The sequence below is a fragment of the Canis aureus genome, chromosome 15 (assembly GCF_053574225.1).
Source record: "Canis aureus isolate CA01 chromosome 15, VMU_Caureus_v.1.0, whole genome shotgun sequence".
Classification (NCBI taxonomy): Eukaryota; Metazoa; Chordata; class Mammalia; order Carnivora; family Canidae; genus Canis; species Canis aureus.
This window is the reverse complement of record NC_135625.1, coordinates 38,168,357-38,186,796: the sequence shown is the minus strand read 5'-3', so window position 1 is coordinate 38,186,796 and position 18,440 is coordinate 38,168,357. Positions and strand designations below refer to the sequence as shown.

Sequence of the window (18,440 nt, the reverse complement as noted above, 5' to 3'; positions counted from 1 at the left end):
TATGATTCCCAGTCTTAGAAACAAAAGCACAGTAAGAAAGTGCCCAAAGCATAAGAGAGAACACCCCTAGCCTATAACAGTGGAAACTCGTGGTTTCTAAGGAAATGCAATCACTAAGCTTTCAAGAATGCAACACTTAATCCAAATAATCCAAAAGCAATCTACTTGGCAGTCTAATTATATTTCCTTAGGAGGAAAGTACGATAGTGTTTGTTTGCATTTAATTGCCTCACTTTAATATGTTTGTGTTGTACTCATTTCTGACTCCTTTCCCAATCTAAAGGTCCCTTGTAATATTTGACTTAGCTTTCCAAACTAACCCAGAGGATTATTCTTGGATTCATACATAATAGGATAAGGAAGATCTTATTTTGTGTATGTCAGATCTGATGTCAGTTTCTAGAAACAATCTTTTTTCCTAGACAGGTAGAAAGGAAAACTATAGATTTAAATCAACTCATCTGTTTTGTCCTACTGATGTAGTGAAGCATTGGCAACACAGAGAAGGAAAATTCTATGCCTCTCTTTCTCTCATTATATATTAAATGGTGTGGACAAAGGATACTAAGAAAATGACTCATCTTCAGCCATATGTAACAGAGCAATACCTGTTTAATAATTAGACTCTGGTGTGGGCCCCATTCCTTGATAGCAGTGACAATGCTGTTTATACTTAATTGGAAACACCACACTGACATGTCCTTCCTGAGTATTTTCAGGAATCTCAGAGGAGCTGGGTGAAGGTTGAGACCAAATTACTTCTGACCAGCAGGAATGTCACACCACATTCTTAAGTTGAAATAGTCTTGCTTATATGTAGAAAGACAGGCATTGCTTTGAATCCTAGCAAGTGTTTTTCCTTTGTCTTGTGCTCTGGCATCACGATGGAGTTTCAATCCTCACTCTAGCTGTTACATCTTTTCACATGCTCTTCTTTGGCCTGGAACGTCCTCCCCAGGACTACTCTTTATTCTCATCTTTTCTCCAGCACAGTGATGAAGGCAGACCGAAAGCAAACTTCTCTTATTAAAAAATCCTGCTAGACAAAATCTTGCTCAAATAATATTTCCTCTCTGAAATTGGTCCTAATATCACTCCTGACTCCAGAACCATAACATTTTGACATCAACCAGTTTTGATATAATATAATAAATGCTGCAGTGCAATAGCCTCCAACATAGTGTCCAAGGTCATATTTCTCTTGGTATCTCCAACATCTAATCATAGTGTCGTATGTGCTGCAAATGCTCATATTTGTTGAACAAATGGATGGATATCAATATTGTGATATGCAGTAAAAACCACCTTCTGCCACATTCAGGAAAGGAGAATGTTGCACAAAGTCTTTTCATGCCCTTTTTAGATTCCACCCTTGGGGGAAAGAAAAAGATACATAATGAAAGTTTCTCTTGACTCAAGTAGGCATATTGATAAAATCTAGAGCTCCTGATAGTGAATAGGGTGCCTTGAGTGCACCAGGCCAGAACAATCTTTTATGTCAGAGGGCCCATTTGGGTTAAAAATTTCTATTTGTTAGCTTTTAAATTTTTCCCTTTAAGTGAACCATCCTTATGCTCCAGTAAAAATATTAAGAAAGTGAATAAACAAGTAAATGAATGAATGAATGAATGAATGAATAAAACAAAGAGAGAGTGCTAATTAAAATGCATAAAACTAAAAGTGGTAGCAGCTAAAGAGTATAGGGCAGTAATAAAAAGTGCCAGCCGTTGCAAGGACAATTTGAATTTGGCTCTGCACTATGCCCTCGAGGTCAGCCAAATGAGCCTCTGCAAGAAAGAATAAAGCAATTCCCGGAAAGGGGCCACTGTTTTTCTCTCCCTATCTTCTATGCCTAGTAAAATTCTTGGCCCCCAGATTCTGCTCATGTGAAAGCCATGACTTGGGAAGGGATCTTGGAAATCTTAAAGAAACTATTGTGAACATAGGGCAGAATTTTTCTACTTAACAAAATAGGAATCAATATATCAAACCAAAAGACATTTTTAACAGTGATTATCTCTCAATGTCCATCTGAGATAGATGTACTCATAACACCACCATTTGAAAGATATTCCAGAAAGCAGATGATGGTTGAGGCTGCAAAGATTTTGAATTAGAATATGTTTTCCAAGATACACTTTTATAATTATCAGACATATTCATTCATTCATTCATTCATTCATGTAACAAATATTTATTGAATATCTATTAAATATTCCAAGAGTATGAGGATAGAACAGTGAACAGAAATAGTCTCTGCTCTCATACAACTTACATTTTAATGCACAAGGATAAATAGGCAATAGCCAAACAAAATTAGCTGGCAGCATGTCACATGGTAAGAAGTGGTATGAAAGAATATAAATAGAATAAGGGGACTGTTGGGTGGATCAATTTTAAGTAGGCTTATTTGGAAATATCTTACCAACAAAGTGACTAACATCTCTCACTTAGTGATGTGGAGAGAAGAGAAAGATCTCAAGGCTGCACCATATAATTCCAACATTAGAAGGTCATGGAGGGGAGAAGGATAAGATGAAGAAAATGAGAATAAGTGGCCAGTCAGGGAGGGGTGCCCTGCATGCACAGGAAGGCCCAGGTAACTTGACTACAGACCTGAACAAGACTGATTTGTAGTGCCACAGTGATTGGGTCTACCATGTGACTACCCCAACAGAATGTCTGTTCTAGCAGGGCTCTGAGGGTAATAGTGATCTGGCCTATATTTTTGGGACATTGGAATCTTGACTGCTATGTCAATTTGGACTCAAGATTTTCCAGGGTCTTCTTAGCCATACCTGAATGAGGTCTTGCTATTTGGCACTTGAAAACAGTAATTAAAGGATTCATAATGTCAGAATTTTCTTTTTTTTTTTAAGATTGTATTTATTTATTTGAGAGAGAGATAGTGAAAGAGAGCACAAGCAGTGGGTAGAGAGAGAAGCTGGTTCCCCACTGAGCAGGGAGCCTGGGATTATGACCTGAGCTGACAGCAGATGCTCCACCAACTGAGCCACTTAGGCACCCATAATGTTAGAATTTAAAGCACAGAATAAACTGTGTAATTAAGAAAAAAACAGTAATTTAAATACAAAGTGTCTTCTGGTGTTAACTCCATCCTTCTTCCATCATCCAACAAGGTGAGAGTAGAGAAATTGTTCTATCAGGACTCTCATTTTGCTTGGTCATCATCCCCTGGCCTAGATTGCTGCGCTTTTTGTATATCCTCCTTCTTCCCACAATGGCCTCTTCAAAATTTACCAGGATCCAACAGGCCACTCATGGAGAGGTAACTGGGTGGTACAAGCCAAATCCCTCCTGCAAGGCCAGTTCTAGAGGAAGCACTATGAGTCACTGGTCAAGAACTACAATTCCTTGATGAGATGCGGTCAGCAAATCACAGCTGCTCACCATTACTTCTCCTTGAACTTCCTTCAGATCACACACATGCTGCTTCTCTCAGAGTGGACCTTGTGCTGGCTGGATAGGGTGTGTTGGTGCAGTGACCACTAGACCTAGAAGCAAGAGAGTGAGCAAGTGGGGTAGGTCACCTAGAACTATGGCAGGCCCTTCTGGAAAGGAAACCACTCACCAACAAGGTGCAAACTTCTTTCTAAGCATCTCTGTCCCTTTAAGACACCCTTAAGAAAGGAGATTAACAAGAAGTATTTGAGGTCTTCTGAAAAGTTTAGGAATAAACTCTATCTAGGCTGATATAGACACTTTCAACAATCATCTACTTTTCAACATTTAGTCATTTGTGTTATGGAATCTTCACTGTGTTTCTAAAGCTGTAGCTAAGTGTGTTTTAATTAACTTTGTTAGATCCATGAAAATGTGGGGACTTGACAAGTCTTACTCTCCTACTCTGTGTTCTGTAAAGATGCCAGTCACAATTATTTGATGAGCCCCAAGAATGGCATCATCTCCCCCACAGGAATTTCATACATTTCCCTGAATTATGTCCAAAAAAAACACCTTTCAAGTTGAGTGTTAGAATCTTCCTTAGATAAAAATAAATATCTAACTGAAACAATTTAAAAAATCCATCTACTCTTTCTGTAGCAGACTGGGAGTTCTCAGTTTAAGACTCTCCTGCTCTCCCCACTCTAGTTTTGGGTAGGTTTTATTTTATTTTATTTTTTTTTTTGGTTTTAAATTTTTTTAAAGTACATATATGCTTTTGGCTTGTTTAAATGATTCTCTGTTAGGGCTGTCCACCATGTGCATTAGCTTATTAAATACTTCTTTTAAAATTTATACAGAAAATGCCTACAGAATAACCACAGAATCATAAAGCCTAAGAAATTAATGCTCAAAGTAATTCAGAAATGTTTCCTATCTCACAGCATGGCAGGGGGAGGGCCTGGACAAGATCTTGGGCTTCACATACCTGTCTCACCACCTATAGCAGACACTATATGGATATCCTCTAACTATATGTTTATCCTATATCCCATATCTCTGCCTGTGTGAGGTCACTGACATCCAATGGAGACAGTTCCCAGCACACAATGGTCTTCCAACTAGAGCACCTAGTCACTCTTCTTGTGCTTTCACTGGAATTATGGGAGCATGATTAACTGTACACAGATTAATGCCCTTAGGGAAACCCTCCACAATTAAGGAATGAATAAATATGGTGGATTAAAGGTTCCTACTTCCATGTCTTCTGAAACATGCCCCATGTGGTTTCTCAGAGGATCCTTGTAGGATTGGTTCCCAGTTTCTCACAGCACTCTTGATTGACTTTATCTCATCATCCTGCATTACCTTCCCCTTTTTTTCACTGAGCTTTTTGGAATTGCCTCTACAATAATCTACCAGCACCAACATCCTTGTTTTAATTTCTGTGCTAAACCAAACTAAAATACTATTATTGCCTAATATAGTTTATCATCTGTGAGTCTGAGTCAAATTTTCAATTGGAGTCCCAACTAATGCAAGTTACTGGATGGAAACTCAGCTACTTTGTGTTTCACATCCTATGGCCTTTCAAATATAGTAGCTGGTCTCTGTCTCAGAGATTTCTCTCTCATTAGGACATTTATCTGCATTGACTGGGTGGAAACTAAACAGTACATCCTACTATGGGTGACACAGTTCTAGGATCATCTGAATGACTTACAGCCTCACCAGAGGAAAATCCAGTTGTTGAGGACCTGCAAAGCCATATTCAGTAGTGATGGATAAAAGTCTTATGGAGATAGATTTTTTTTGACTCAAGAAGAGTCTCTTTTTTTGGTAATAGAAACATAAGAAATTTTAGGCCAAAGGTACATAATGTTATTTTATTTCATTGTTGATTTACTTCTATTTTGGCTTGGTTCTAGTGATTAGAACAGTACCTGGCACTCAGAACGGTGTACTGACACTGTATACCTTGGGCAGAATATTGGTACCATTCATGTGAAGACTGCCTGATGGATGAATAAGGCCTTGGTCAATATGACTGGTCAAGTTCTGAAACCAGTGGTCCTTGTGAAGTTAACTCTCTGCTGGTACTTACACCCCTTGAGCACACAAATGGTACCTTGGCGGTGTTTATTCTCCTAAGTCATCTACCCATGTAATTTCTTTGACAGAGCATACATGTGTTCTCAATTTAAGAAAGGGCCCCTTGCGTGTAAAAACTTGAGGCACGTGGGCCCCTCCCTTTCATTATCAGGAGTCCCATCTACATCTTCATGCCTTCACAAAATAAGCATCAATTCTCATACTCCTCCCCTACAGGAAGCATAATGACTTCACCAGTAGCTACTAGTTCAATATAATAGAGTATAAACCTTTAGCTGTACAACTGGAGGTCAGGTCAATGGACTAACCACTCTTCTAAAGTGGAAGAAAAAAATCTATTCATTTTCTATTGCTGTATAACAAATCACCACAAACTTTGTCACTTAAAGCAACATTTGTTATATCACAGTTTCTGTAAGTCCGAAGTCCAGGCGTAGCTTAGCTGGATTTTCTGCTGAGCATCTCACATAGCTAAAATCAAGGTGTCAGCTGGGGCTGGGATCTCATCTTACAGTTAGGGCTCTCTTCCAAACTCATTTAGGTTGTTCATAGACTCAGTTTATTGTGGTTATAGGACTGAGGTCCCAGGTTTTTGCTGATTGTGAAATGCAGGTTGCCATCAGCTCCCAGAGTCTGCCCACTGTTCTCTGCCATGTGACCCTATCCACAACATCACTTTTTACTCCTTTGAAGTCAGCAGCAAGTGTCTCTGATGCTTCAAACCTCTAACTACCTCATTCTGACTTTTAGACACAGATTTAAAAGGCTCATAGATAATCTCCATTTCATTAACTCAAAGTCAATTAATTCATATATTTAATTGCATATTCAAAATCCCTTCAGTCATGCAAGGTGACATAATCACTGGAGTGAAATCCCATCACATCCACATATCCTGCCCACACTCAAGGTAAGGGAAACGTATAAGGCATGCATACCAGGAGTAGGTATCTTAAGGGACATCTTAGAATTTGCCTATTACAGGAAAGTAGAGGCTTCTATTATTTTTTTTTTAAATCTTGTTTTTTTAAGCAGTTTTAGTTTTAAAAAATTAAAAAGGAGGTAGAGATTCCTCATTATGCCCTACCCCACACATGCACAGCCTCCTCTGGTATCAATCAATAGCATTCATCAGAATGGTACATTTTTTATGAAGAATGAACCTATATCAACACATTATAATCATCCCAAGTCCACAATTTGTATGAGGGTTCATTCTTAGTATTGTATGTTCTATGAGTTTGGACAGGTATAATGATATATACCTATCATTATAATGTCATACAGAATATTTAAAAATCCTCTGTGCTCTGTCTATTCATCTCCTCTCTACTCCTATCCTGCCTTGTTTTTTTTTATTGTTTCCATAGTTTTATTGAAAAGGAATGGGAGGGAAGGGACATCCTTGCTTGTATCTGATCTTCAAGTTCCTCATCATTAAGTATCCCGTTAGATAAAGGTTTTTTTGTAAATGTTTTTTATCAAGTTGAGGTGGTTCCCCTTTGTTCCTAGTTTACTGAAGGTTTTTTTTTTTTTTTATCATGAATGGGTGTTGGATTTTGCCGTATGCTTTTTCTGCATCTGTTGATATAATGACGTGATTTTTCTGTTGATGTGATGGATTACATTAATTTATCATAGAATGTTGAACCAGCCTTGCATACCTAGAATAAATCCCACTTGATTATGGTATAAAATACTTTCAATGCTTTTGGACTTTGCTAATGTTTTGCTGAGGAGGTTTGAATCTGTGTTCATGAGGGATATTTGTATGTAGTTTTCGTTCCTTAAAATGTCTTTGCCTGGTTTTGGTATTAGGGTAATGCTGGCTTGCCTTATATAATGAGTTGAGTAGTATTCCTTTTCCTTCTATCCTTTGAAAAAGATTGTAGAGGATGATTTAATTTCTTCCTTAAATGTTTGATTGAAATTCACCAGTGAACCCAGCAAGGTCTGGTGCTTTCTATTTCAGAAGAAATTATCGAATCAATATCTTTAATAGCTATAGGTATATTGTTCAGTTTTACCTTGTGTGAGTTTTAGCAGATTACATCTTTCAAGGAATTGGTACATTTAAATTTTGTTACAGGTTTGTGGGCATACGGTTGTTAATTATATTTCTTTTTTTTATCTCTTAATGTCCAAAAGATCTATAGTGATGTAGCCTCCTTCACTTCTTATATTAATAATTTGTGTCCTTTCTTTTTTTCTTATAGTTATCCTGGCTATTAGTTTAACAATTTTATTGATCATTTCAAAGACCAGCTTATGGCTACATCAATTTTCTCTGTTGATTTCCTGCTTTCAATTTCATCGATTTCTGCTCTAATTATGCTTATTTTTTTTCTTCTGCTTACTTAGAATTTAATTGTTTATACCTTCCTATGATGGGAACTATTAATTTTAAATCTTGTTTCTCTTCTAACATATGCCTTTAGTGCTATAAATTTCCCCCCAGGCCCTGCTTTTGCAGCATACCACAAGTTTTGATGATTTCTTTATTTTTAAGAGATTTTTATTTATCTATCTGAGACAGAGAGAGAAAAAGAGAGGGAGCAGGAGTGAGGAGGTGGAGGGGCAGAGGTAGAGGGAGAAGTAGGCTTCCCACTGAGCAAAAAGCCTGATCTGGGACTCAATCCCAGGACCCTGAGATCATGACCTGAGCCAAAGACAGACACTTAACTGAGCCACCAAGGCATCCCAAGATAATTTCTGTTTTCCTTTTCATTTGGTTCAAAATATTTAAAAATTTCTCTTGAGATTTCTTCCTTGATCCATGTTTTATTTAGAAGTATGTTGTTTAATATCCATGTATTTTGAGATTTTCCACCTGTCTTTCTGTTACTGATTTTTAGTTTAAATTGATTATAGATTGAGACCAGATTTTGTGTGATTTGTACACTTTTAAATTTATTAAGGTGTCTTTTATGGCCTAGAATGGGATGTGTCTTGGTGAATGTTTCATATGAGCTTGAGACAAATATGAATTCTGCTGTTAGATAAAGTAGACTATAGATGTCAGTTATATTCCATTTATTGATAATGTTGAATTCAACTACATCCTTACTGATTTTCTGTCTGCTGGATCTGTTTCTGACAAAGGAGTGTTAAACTCTCCAACTCTGATAGTAGGTCCTTACAATTCTTCAGTTCTTGCTTTCTGTAGTTGTTAAGGGCATATATGCTAAGAATTGTTAGGTCTTTTTTTTGTTTTTTAAAGACTTTATTTATTTATTCATGAGAGAGAGAGAGAGAGAGAGAGAGAGAGAGAGAGGCAGAGACACAGGCAGAGGGAGAAGCAGGCTCCATGCCAGGAGCCTGATGTGGGACTCGATTCTGGGACTCCAGGACTGCGCCCTGGGCCAAAGGCAGGCACTAAACCACTGAGCCACCCAGGGATCCCCCGAATTGTTAGGTCTTTTAAAGAATTGACCCTCTTTATCATTATGTAATACTCTTTTTTATACCTGATAACTTTTCTTACCTTGACATCTACCCTCTACCCTGTCTGAATTTCATATAGCTATTCCTGCTTTCTTTTGATTAGTGTTAGCATGGTATATATTTCTCTATCCATTTACTTTTAATCTATATGGGTCTTTGTATTTAAAGTGGATTTCCTATAAACAACAAATAGTTGAGTCAAATTTTTTGATTCACTATGAAAATCTATCCTTTAATATGTGCATTTAGACCACTGACATTCCAGGTGATTATTGATATAGTTGGATTAAGAGCTATCATATTTGTTACTCTCTTCTATTTGTTGCCTTTGCTCCTTGTTCCTATTTTTGTCTTCCACTTTTGTTTTGTTTTTTTTTTGCCTTTTAACTGAGCATTTTATATGATTCTATTTTTTCCACTTTCTCTAGCATATTGGTTATACTTAAAAAAAACTGGTTTTAGTGGTTTAAAGTATGCAATATATAATTACACAGCTAACCCACATTCACTTTCAAATAATGCTATATCACTTCATAGATACTGTGTCTTAGAATAACAAAAGAAGCCTTACTCCTTCCTTCCATCTTTGTGTTATTGCTGACATTCATTTAACTTTTATATGAGCATATATATGTTATATATATATATATATATATATATATAGAACAGACTGTATCTGTTAGATCAATTAAAACAAGAAATAAAGTTTTTATTTTATTTTTGCTTTTTCCTTCTTCAATAGTTTTCCTTTCCTTAAGTAAATCTGGGTTTTTGACCTATATTATTTTACCTGTTTTTAAAAAATCTCTTTTAACATTGTTTGTAAGGCAGGTCTACTGCCAATAAATTTTCTCTAATTTTGTTTATTTGAGAAAGTCTTTATCCCTTATTTTAAAAGCATAATTTCACAGGGTACAGAATTATAGTGTTTGGTGTTTTTTTTTCCTGTCAATATTTTAAATATTTCATTTCACTTTCTTCTGGCTTGAATGGTTTCAGAGGAGAACTTGACTGTAATTCTTATTTTGTTCTTTGATAGTTAAGAGATTTTTCCCCTTCTGAAAGAAGTCTAGATGTAGTTTTTTTTTTTTTTTCTTTTTGACATCTATTTTACTTGGTGTTCTCTGAGCTTCTAGGTCTGTAGTTTGTTATCTGACATTAATTTGGAGTAATTATCAGTAAATATTCTTTCAAATCTTTCTTTTTCCTTTCTTTCTTCCTTCCTTCCTTCCTTCCTTCCTTCCTTCCTTCCTTCCTTCCTTCCTTCCTTCTTTCCTTTCTTTCTTTCTTTCTTTCTTTCTTTCTTTCTTTCTTTCTTTCTTTCTTTCTTTCTTTCTTTCTTTCTTTCTTTTTTCTTTCTTTCTTTCTCTTTCCTCTCCTTCTGGCAATCCCATAGTGTGTATGCTAGTCCCTTGTAACTTGTCCCATAGTCCTTGACTATTCTTATTTATTTATTTATTTATTTATTTATTTATTTATTTATGTGAAAAAGGCAGCATGAATGGGAGGGGCAGAGGGAGAGAGAATCTCAAGCAGACTATACACTGAGCATGGAGCTTGATATGGGGCTCAATCCAGATCCCTGCATCATGACTTGAGCTGAAACCAAGAGTTGAAGTCTCAACCAACTGTGCCACCCAGGTGCCCCTCTGTTCTGTTTTATTAATCTTTGTTCTCTTTGCTTTTTGGTTTTTCAGGATCTGGTTGATATATCCTTTATCTCAGAGATTCTTTCCTCAATGCTGTCCAATTTAATAATAAGTCCATCAAAGGCATTCTCCATTTCTATTATGGTACTATTTTACCCCTAGTATTTCTTTTTTAGGATTTTTTCTTAGGATTTCCATCTCTACTACAATATACATCTGTCCTTGTATGCTGTCTCCTTTATCTATTAAATATGTTAGCATAAAATCATAGCTGTTTTATATTCCCAGTCTGATAATTTCAACATCCTTACCATGTCTTGTTTTCATGCTTGTTCTGTCTGTCTCATCAAGTTGTCCTTTTTGCCTCTTGACACATGCCTTATAATTTTTCTCAATTGCTGGACACAATGCACTGGATGAAAGGAATTGCTATTAAGTAGGCCTTTAGTAATGTGGTGCCAGGGAGAGGAAGCATTCTGTACTGACATGATAAGGTCTTCATCTTTTAGTGAGTCTATGCCTCTGGACTGTAAACTTCACAAATGTTTTTTAGGTTTGTTGTTGTTCTTGTTGTTGTCTCTCTTCCCTTTGCTACCAAACATACTAAACAGTATGGTTAGAGTTTGTTGAATTTGAGTATTTTCTCTCTCCTATATGGAAAGCTAGAACAAGCTAATATTGGTTATTTCCCTTCCCCAGATCGGTTAAGTTGTAAGAACTCAGTTAGTTTGGCTCTGGCTGCTTGTTTCCCTGAGGTTGGATCTTGTTAAGAAGAACAGAATGCTTTGCCGTATTCCAAAACAGTTTCTTTCCCTCTTCTCCATGTAGAAAGCCTGAAAGGATTTTTCTCTGATATGCTATAGGAATATGGTTGAGCTCCTGGAAATGAATCTTACAATATTGTGATCTTCACCCCACCTGCCCCCATGACTGGGGTAGTGGGGGAAGTTTTAGCTCTCAGAATTGTTCACAATGAGCTTCCAGCAATTTCTCAATTACAGTTCAGATTGGCACTGGTTCCCATGTTCCACTGGTGAACTTCTGCTCTGGTAAGCCATGATTCCCTATATTCATTGGTCTATCTCTCCAGTCTTGGAGGCAGTAATTTGTCCTGTGTCCTCCCTTTTCTTATGGGTCAAGAAGAGTTGTTAGTTTTTTGGTCTATTCAGTTTCTTATTTGTTACTATGGAGTGGTGATTTCCAAGCTCCTTACATTTGGAACCAAAAACCAGAAGTCCTTTTATCCCTTCTTGAAGTATCATTTTCTTATTAATGTGAAGAAACTTTTTTTTTTAATGTGAGTTGAACTTCTCCACTCTGTTCTATGTGGAGTGTGTAACCACTCAGCAGGGAGACATAGGTGTCAGAAGCTTAGAACAATGAGGTCAGTGCAGTTCACTTGCTCCCAGACTGAGATCTGTGCTGCTGTGACCCTCTGAAGGCTTAGGAGCCTTTTCTCCTACTGTACTGCTCAGATGTTCAGCATGAGTTAATGAGAAGAAAGGCACTGAGAACATGAAGTAGCTTTTGATTTCATCCATTTATACAGGAATTTTCCAACTTGGATCCTTTTCCAAGGTTATAAAGTAAATTCTAGGTGATTATTTTCCATGTGTTAAAGTTTCAAGTCTATTTGTTCCAGGACTCTATCTCATTCATGGCATCTCTCTCTTATTTTGCCTGAGTATTTGCAGAGAAGTTATAGCATTAGGAAGTCCTGAACACTTGAGGAGACATCAAGCTGTCAGAGTCACAAGAAGCCCTAGAAAGCTTATCTGTAGTCACTTGATGAAGGTAGTATTGAGAGAATTACATGAGGGTAGTTGGACTGGGAAATTGCTTAACCCTCTGACATTATCTTTATGCCTTTCAAAAGAGCTGGTGAACTCACCTAGCATTTGTTCGGCTGATCTGTCCTGTCCAAAAACCACCATCTTCTCTACTTAGAGACAAAAGGCATCTCCCTTTATGGCTTTTCCTGACAATTTCCTGTCAGACATTTGCAAAGTTAGTCAGACACGCAGACAGGAGCCTTTGACAGAACAAGGGTGACATTTCAAAGAAAGAACGATGATAGGTTGCCTAACAGCACACTCCAGAAATAAGTGCCTTTGAAAGGTACAGTGGAAATTTCTGAACATCAGCCTGGTATTTCACCATGTAGTGCTATCCATTGAGTCCTTTCATGTAGCTCAACATGAGTTAAATTATGTAGAAGTTGCAAATGCCAAATCACAGAAAGGTGAATTTAAAATTCCTATTTTACAGCTCCGAATTAGTGTGGACACTTCCCATCAAGAAGGACATTTGTTTCACTTGAGTCCTTGGCACAAATATTGCTCTTTTATGAACAAATTGCAGGTGGAAAAATGATATTCCCCACAGGAAGAAGGATGGTATTGCTTTTACATTCTCAATAACTAAATGAATATGTATTTTTGATAGCTACTTTAGAAATGCCTTCCTTATGGAGTGTTAGAAACTATAGTTACCACTATTTGAAAGTAGGCCTTAAGTACTGAGAAATAGCTTGCCCTTTCCATAATACAGAATTGAGCAGGAAAGTAAGATGCTGTTAGTGGCTAGATTGCCAGCTTCAGAGGCATACAATAGATGATTTTTTTTTTTTTTTTACAATAGATGATTGAATTCAGTGAGGGCAGAGACAACTCTTTGGGCTGTTTTCTTCACTCTAGAATAGAGTATAATCCTCATAGATGGGATCCCACATGATGTTAGCATATCCATTCTGAAGGGTTGCGGGAGCATTGTAATACCTACTTCTTGCCTGTCTCAAATGTACACACACAGTGAACAGATCTTACCTTGTTCATTTCCTCTCAATGAAGGGATAAAAGTTTGGGGTTTAATCCCAAGTTGAATCAAATATATAATCTTTAGAAAATTTTCAACTTCCCTGGGACTCAATTCTTTAACCAGCAAAATGGAGAAATCTGCCTTTCCCAGAGATAAGGCTAAAGGTCTGATAATGGCCCTTAGGCCCTCCAAAGTCAGGCCCCATGTTGTTCCTACTACACATAAATACACCTATACTCTCCCTTACTTCCTCTATTCCAAATACATACTCCTTCTTGCTGTTTTAAATAGGCCTCACACATTCTCCCTACTAGGATTTTGTTCTGACTGTTCCTGGCAGGATCATGTCCCAACCATTGATTCTCCAAGGGCCCCTGCCCTTCACCCTATTTAAAATCACAGCTCTCTCTTTCCCTAGCACTCTCCCTCTGCATTCCTTGCTTTATTTTTCTCCATAGTACTTATACATCTGACATACTATATACTTCATGTTTTGCTTACTTACCTTTACACACACACACACACACACACACACGCACACACTTGAAAAAAATCACAAACACAGAGATTTTTGTTTCATTATTCACTACTGTACTTTAGGGCTAAGAATACTACTTGGCACACAGCAGATGTTCCATAAATATTTTTTAATGAATATATAGTAAACATTTTTATGGGTCTTAAAGATTTTTTACATAATTCTTATTCTAACAGGAAAAGGTCATTTTATTTATTTTATTTTTTAATTTATTTATGCATGAGAGGCACAGGTAGAGAGAGAAGCAGGCTCCTGGTGGGGAGCCCGATATGGGACTGTATCCCAGGACTCCAGGATCACACCCTGAGCGGAAGGCAGATGCTCAACGCTGAGCCACCCAGGTGTCCAGAAAAGGTCATTTTAATTCCCTTTTTATAGATTATGAAAATGAGGCTTAAAAGCATTCAGACATATATAGGGCCTAAGGCCCTACAATTGGCATGTGATCAATTGGGATATACCGGGAGCCCCTTTTGAATTCAGATCCTTTTTTTCTTTATTACTCTATCCTGCCTTTTTCTACCTCAGAGGCTGCTGTGAGAACTTAGTTTAAAATTATTCAAAGACTTTAAAAACTGTAATGTCCCATTTTCAAGAAAAGCATACTAAATATTTGTATCTGTTTTTTTGGTGAGAACACAAGCCAGTGCTCTTTTTTAGAAGCCATTTTTTCCTCCACACTGGATTTTGACAAGCATAAGCTCAAATGCATCCTTCATATGATAATAAAAGTGCTATCTTCCTTTTTTTTTTCCTACAAAAAGATCAGTTACCATCTTTAGTAGCTGCCATCATCTCAGTTCATCAGCCTCTAGGTTTGTTGCTCATCTCTGTCTGCATCTCAGTGAAAGTATATACCATGGTCCCTAACATTGCCTATGGGAGGAGTCAGGGCACCCCCACCTGCCTGCCACCCCACCTTAGCCTCACTGCCTGAATTGACCACTTATGTTACCTTGTGCCCTGTTCACATTCCATCACATGTCAGCCTCAGCTGTAACTGGGTATATGCCCACTGCTTCTTGAGTGGAATATACAGAAATATTCGACAATCAATCATTCTGCCTATGGAGTATTCACTAATTACCTATGGGATAAGGGTGAGGGCCAGACACCATGCCAGTCACCTGGAGCTATAAGTAAAATAGCATACCTTACCATTCAGCAGTAAAATATATTTGGACAATGATTTACCTCCTCATGTGAGAAGTGTTTTAATAGAGGCCAACCAAAGTGTGGGTTGTCTCTGCCCTTCTAGCTTCTGTGTGTGTGCAGTCTGCCTCTGTTTCTAGTCTTTGCTAACCTTGGACAAAGAATTTGTCAGCTCTTTCTTTGGTTTTCTCCAAAGAAAAACATCTGAGTAAGAAATGTTGACTGGGATTTCATAGAGGAATTGGGTGAAGGGTCTACTACATTAGATAGCATTCAGCAGACCACATGAAGACCCACCATTGACAATGTCTCCAGAGTTTCTTTGGCCCTACCACTACTGATGAGGTTGGAGGTTCTCTCTCCCAAGTCCCATGCCTGGCTGACTCAAGTCTAGATGCTCAATAATAGTTATGGAAATTATTATTTTTATTGTGGTTAATTGACGGGTAAATTATTATTTTCTTATTGTGGTAAATATACATAACATGTAACTTACTGTCTCAATCACTTTGAGGCATACAGTCAGTGATATTAAGTACATTCATACTGTTGTGTAGCCATCGCCACCATCCATCTCCAGAACTCTTTTCATTTTGTAAGATTGAACTCTGCACAATAACTCCCAATAATGCCTTTCCCCCGCAACTCCTAGCAACCACTATTCTATTTTCTTTTTTCTTTTTTAGTTTTCCCTTTTCCTTCACACCCCAGCCACAGGTAACCATTATCCTACTTTGTGTTGCTATGAGTTCAGCTTTGTTTAATTCCACATGTGTAAGTGATATGCAATAATTGTCTTTCTGTGTCTGGCTTATTTCACTTTGCATAATGTCCTCCAGATTCATCCATGTTGTTGCAAATGTCAGTGTTTTATTTATCTATCAATGGATGCTTAGGTTGTTTCCATATATTGGAAACATATTGTAACATTATTCATGGAAATATGAATAATGTTACAATAAACATGGGAGTGAAGATATCTTGAGGTAGTGATTTTCTTTCCTTTGGGTTATTTATTCAGAAGTAGTGTTGTTGAATCATACAGTAGCTCTGTTTTTAATTTTTTGAGAACCTACATACTGTTTTCTATAATGGTTGATACAATTTACAGATTGAGTAAATGAACAAATGAAAAAGTGATTGAAATATGAAAGTAATGGTTTAAGCAAATCAATTTTTCTAGATTTCTTAAACTATGACTCATCAAAAAGACTTTTCTATAATCAAAATTTGAGTCCTTAAAAAAGCTACAAGTAAAGCATTTTTAAATGATTGAAAGAATTCTATACTGAATTATTGAAAATTGAAAAACTAAGAATATTTTTGTAAAAAATCAATAAATAATTAACAGAGTTAGGGCACCTTAATCAGCTTTTGTAAAGTTGGATTTTCTTGTATCAGGTTTATTCAAAGTTAAATGAATATGCACAGGAATCATGATCTCACTTCTCTTTTTTTAATTTTTTTTTTTATTTTGGAAGTTCAGGTTTATAAAGCAAGACCATATTTCCCTGTAAACATCCAGGAAGTGAAAGCTGCCAATATCTAACTGAAATATTCAGGGGGAAAAAAGCCAAAATGTCACATGGGTGAGAAATAACTTTCAATCTCCTATCAAAGGAGCTCTTCAAGTTATGTATTGATCCCAACACAAGGAAAATATGCCTAGAAATTTAATTTGACATTTACAATCAATAGCACTCAGATGTCACTGGAGCAGAGGGTAGAAAAAAAAGATGACTTTAAAATTGCAGTCATGAATTTATAATTACAATAATGAATAAAAGTAAATTTATTGAATTAGCATTTCCAGAGTATAGAAAAAAGTCAGCATGCCACAGCATATTGCTGAAGAAATGGAGAGGCAGGATCTTAGTTTTTTGCCTCAATAACTCAACTGTTCCTTTCTCCTTATCTCATCATTTGGGTCTCCATGCTTCACTTTTTGAGCTGTGCCTACAAACTACTGCATACTAAGCTACTGCAAAGATTAGGTCATTAAAGGCTTTGCTAAATAAGCATGAAACTTTGCCTCTATTCACTATCTTATAGCTGTCCAAAAGTCCTAGAGAAAATGCACCTTGTGTTCTGGTGGAGGAATGCTTTGTTGGAAAAATAAAAAGCATTGCACATAGGAGGTGTTTAAGGATCCATACTGAATCAGCCAGGAGTCATTGGCTTTAGCAGTGTCTAAAAAAAAAAAAAAATCCATATAGTCACAGGACACACAAACTAGAGATAATAAATATAATTAGGTTCTTAAAACAGAAAGACTGTGATTTCACAGTTAGAACTATAATTATAAATATTCTGGGGCTTCTTTCTCAACTTGGTGAGTTCTTTCTTTCCTCCCTGGCACATTTCTCTTCTTTTTCTACACCATTCCCTTGATAACTTATCTGGTCTCAGAGGACTAAATGCCATCCTTTTGCTAACGTGCCAAGTTACTTCTCTGGCCATGAACTCTGTCTTTAACTATTTCTTTCCTCCTGGCTACCCAATACACATATTTTGATGTTTAGTAGGCACCTCACACTTGACATGCCCCAAATCAAAGTTTGTGATTTCCCCTTCTCCAAAGATGCTCCTCTTCCAGGCTTCATCTCTGTTGATGGCCATCTCATCCTTAAGACAGAACCACCTTTTGACTCCTCTATTTTATCACAACTCATATGCAATCTACAATGGATCCTTGTCATCAAAATACATACATTTGAATCTGGCCAATTCTTAACCATTTTCTCCCTGGTCACCTGCCTCAAACCATCATCTTTCACTTGGATTATTGCAATCCAAGTGCGATCCAAGGATATCTGACTGGTCTCCCAGCTTCTGCCCTTCTTAAGAGATGACCTTCATCTATAGTCTATTCTTAACACAGTAAGCAGAGTTGTCCTTTCAGACCACACTCTCCTTTACTATGACCTCTGTGGTGCCCTCCATCTCACTCAGAGTAAAAGCCAGCTTTGTACAGTGGCTCCCCTGTGACTTCATTCATCTTACCTCCTTCTTCTCTCCCATCTTTAATTGTATTTTGGCCATTCTAATCTTCTTGATGTTTCTTGAACATGCCAATCATATTCCCATCTTGAGATGTTTGATTGTGCTATTTCCTCTGCCAGTAGTGCTCTCCCTATAGATAATGATTTGGCTTCATTGCTTATTTCCTTCAGCTTTTTGCTTGCATATCACTTAATCAGTAATGCTAGGAACACCTGGATGGCTCAGCAATTAAGCCTCTGCCTTTGGCTCAGGGTGTGATCCCGCAGTCCTGGGATCGAGTCCTGCATCGGGCTCCCTGCATGGAGCCTGCTTCTCCCTCT

General features: G+C 37.2%; 1 long non-coding RNA gene across 1 annotated transcript in view; it reads right to left on the bottom strand.

The window, feature by feature from the left end:
- Positions 1 to 525: 525 nt before the first annotated feature.
- Positions 526 to 18,440, bottom strand: part of LOC144284527 (uncharacterized) — an 87,579-nt gene continuing 69,664 nt past the window's right edge. The window contains exons 3-4 of the long non-coding RNA XR_013352961.1: positions 3,412 to 3,515; positions 526 to 1,371 (exon numbers count right to left, since the gene is read on the bottom strand). This is a non-coding gene — a long non-coding RNA (uncharacterized LOC144284527). The remainder of the gene's footprint in view (positions 1,372 to 3,411; positions 3,516 to 18,440) is intronic.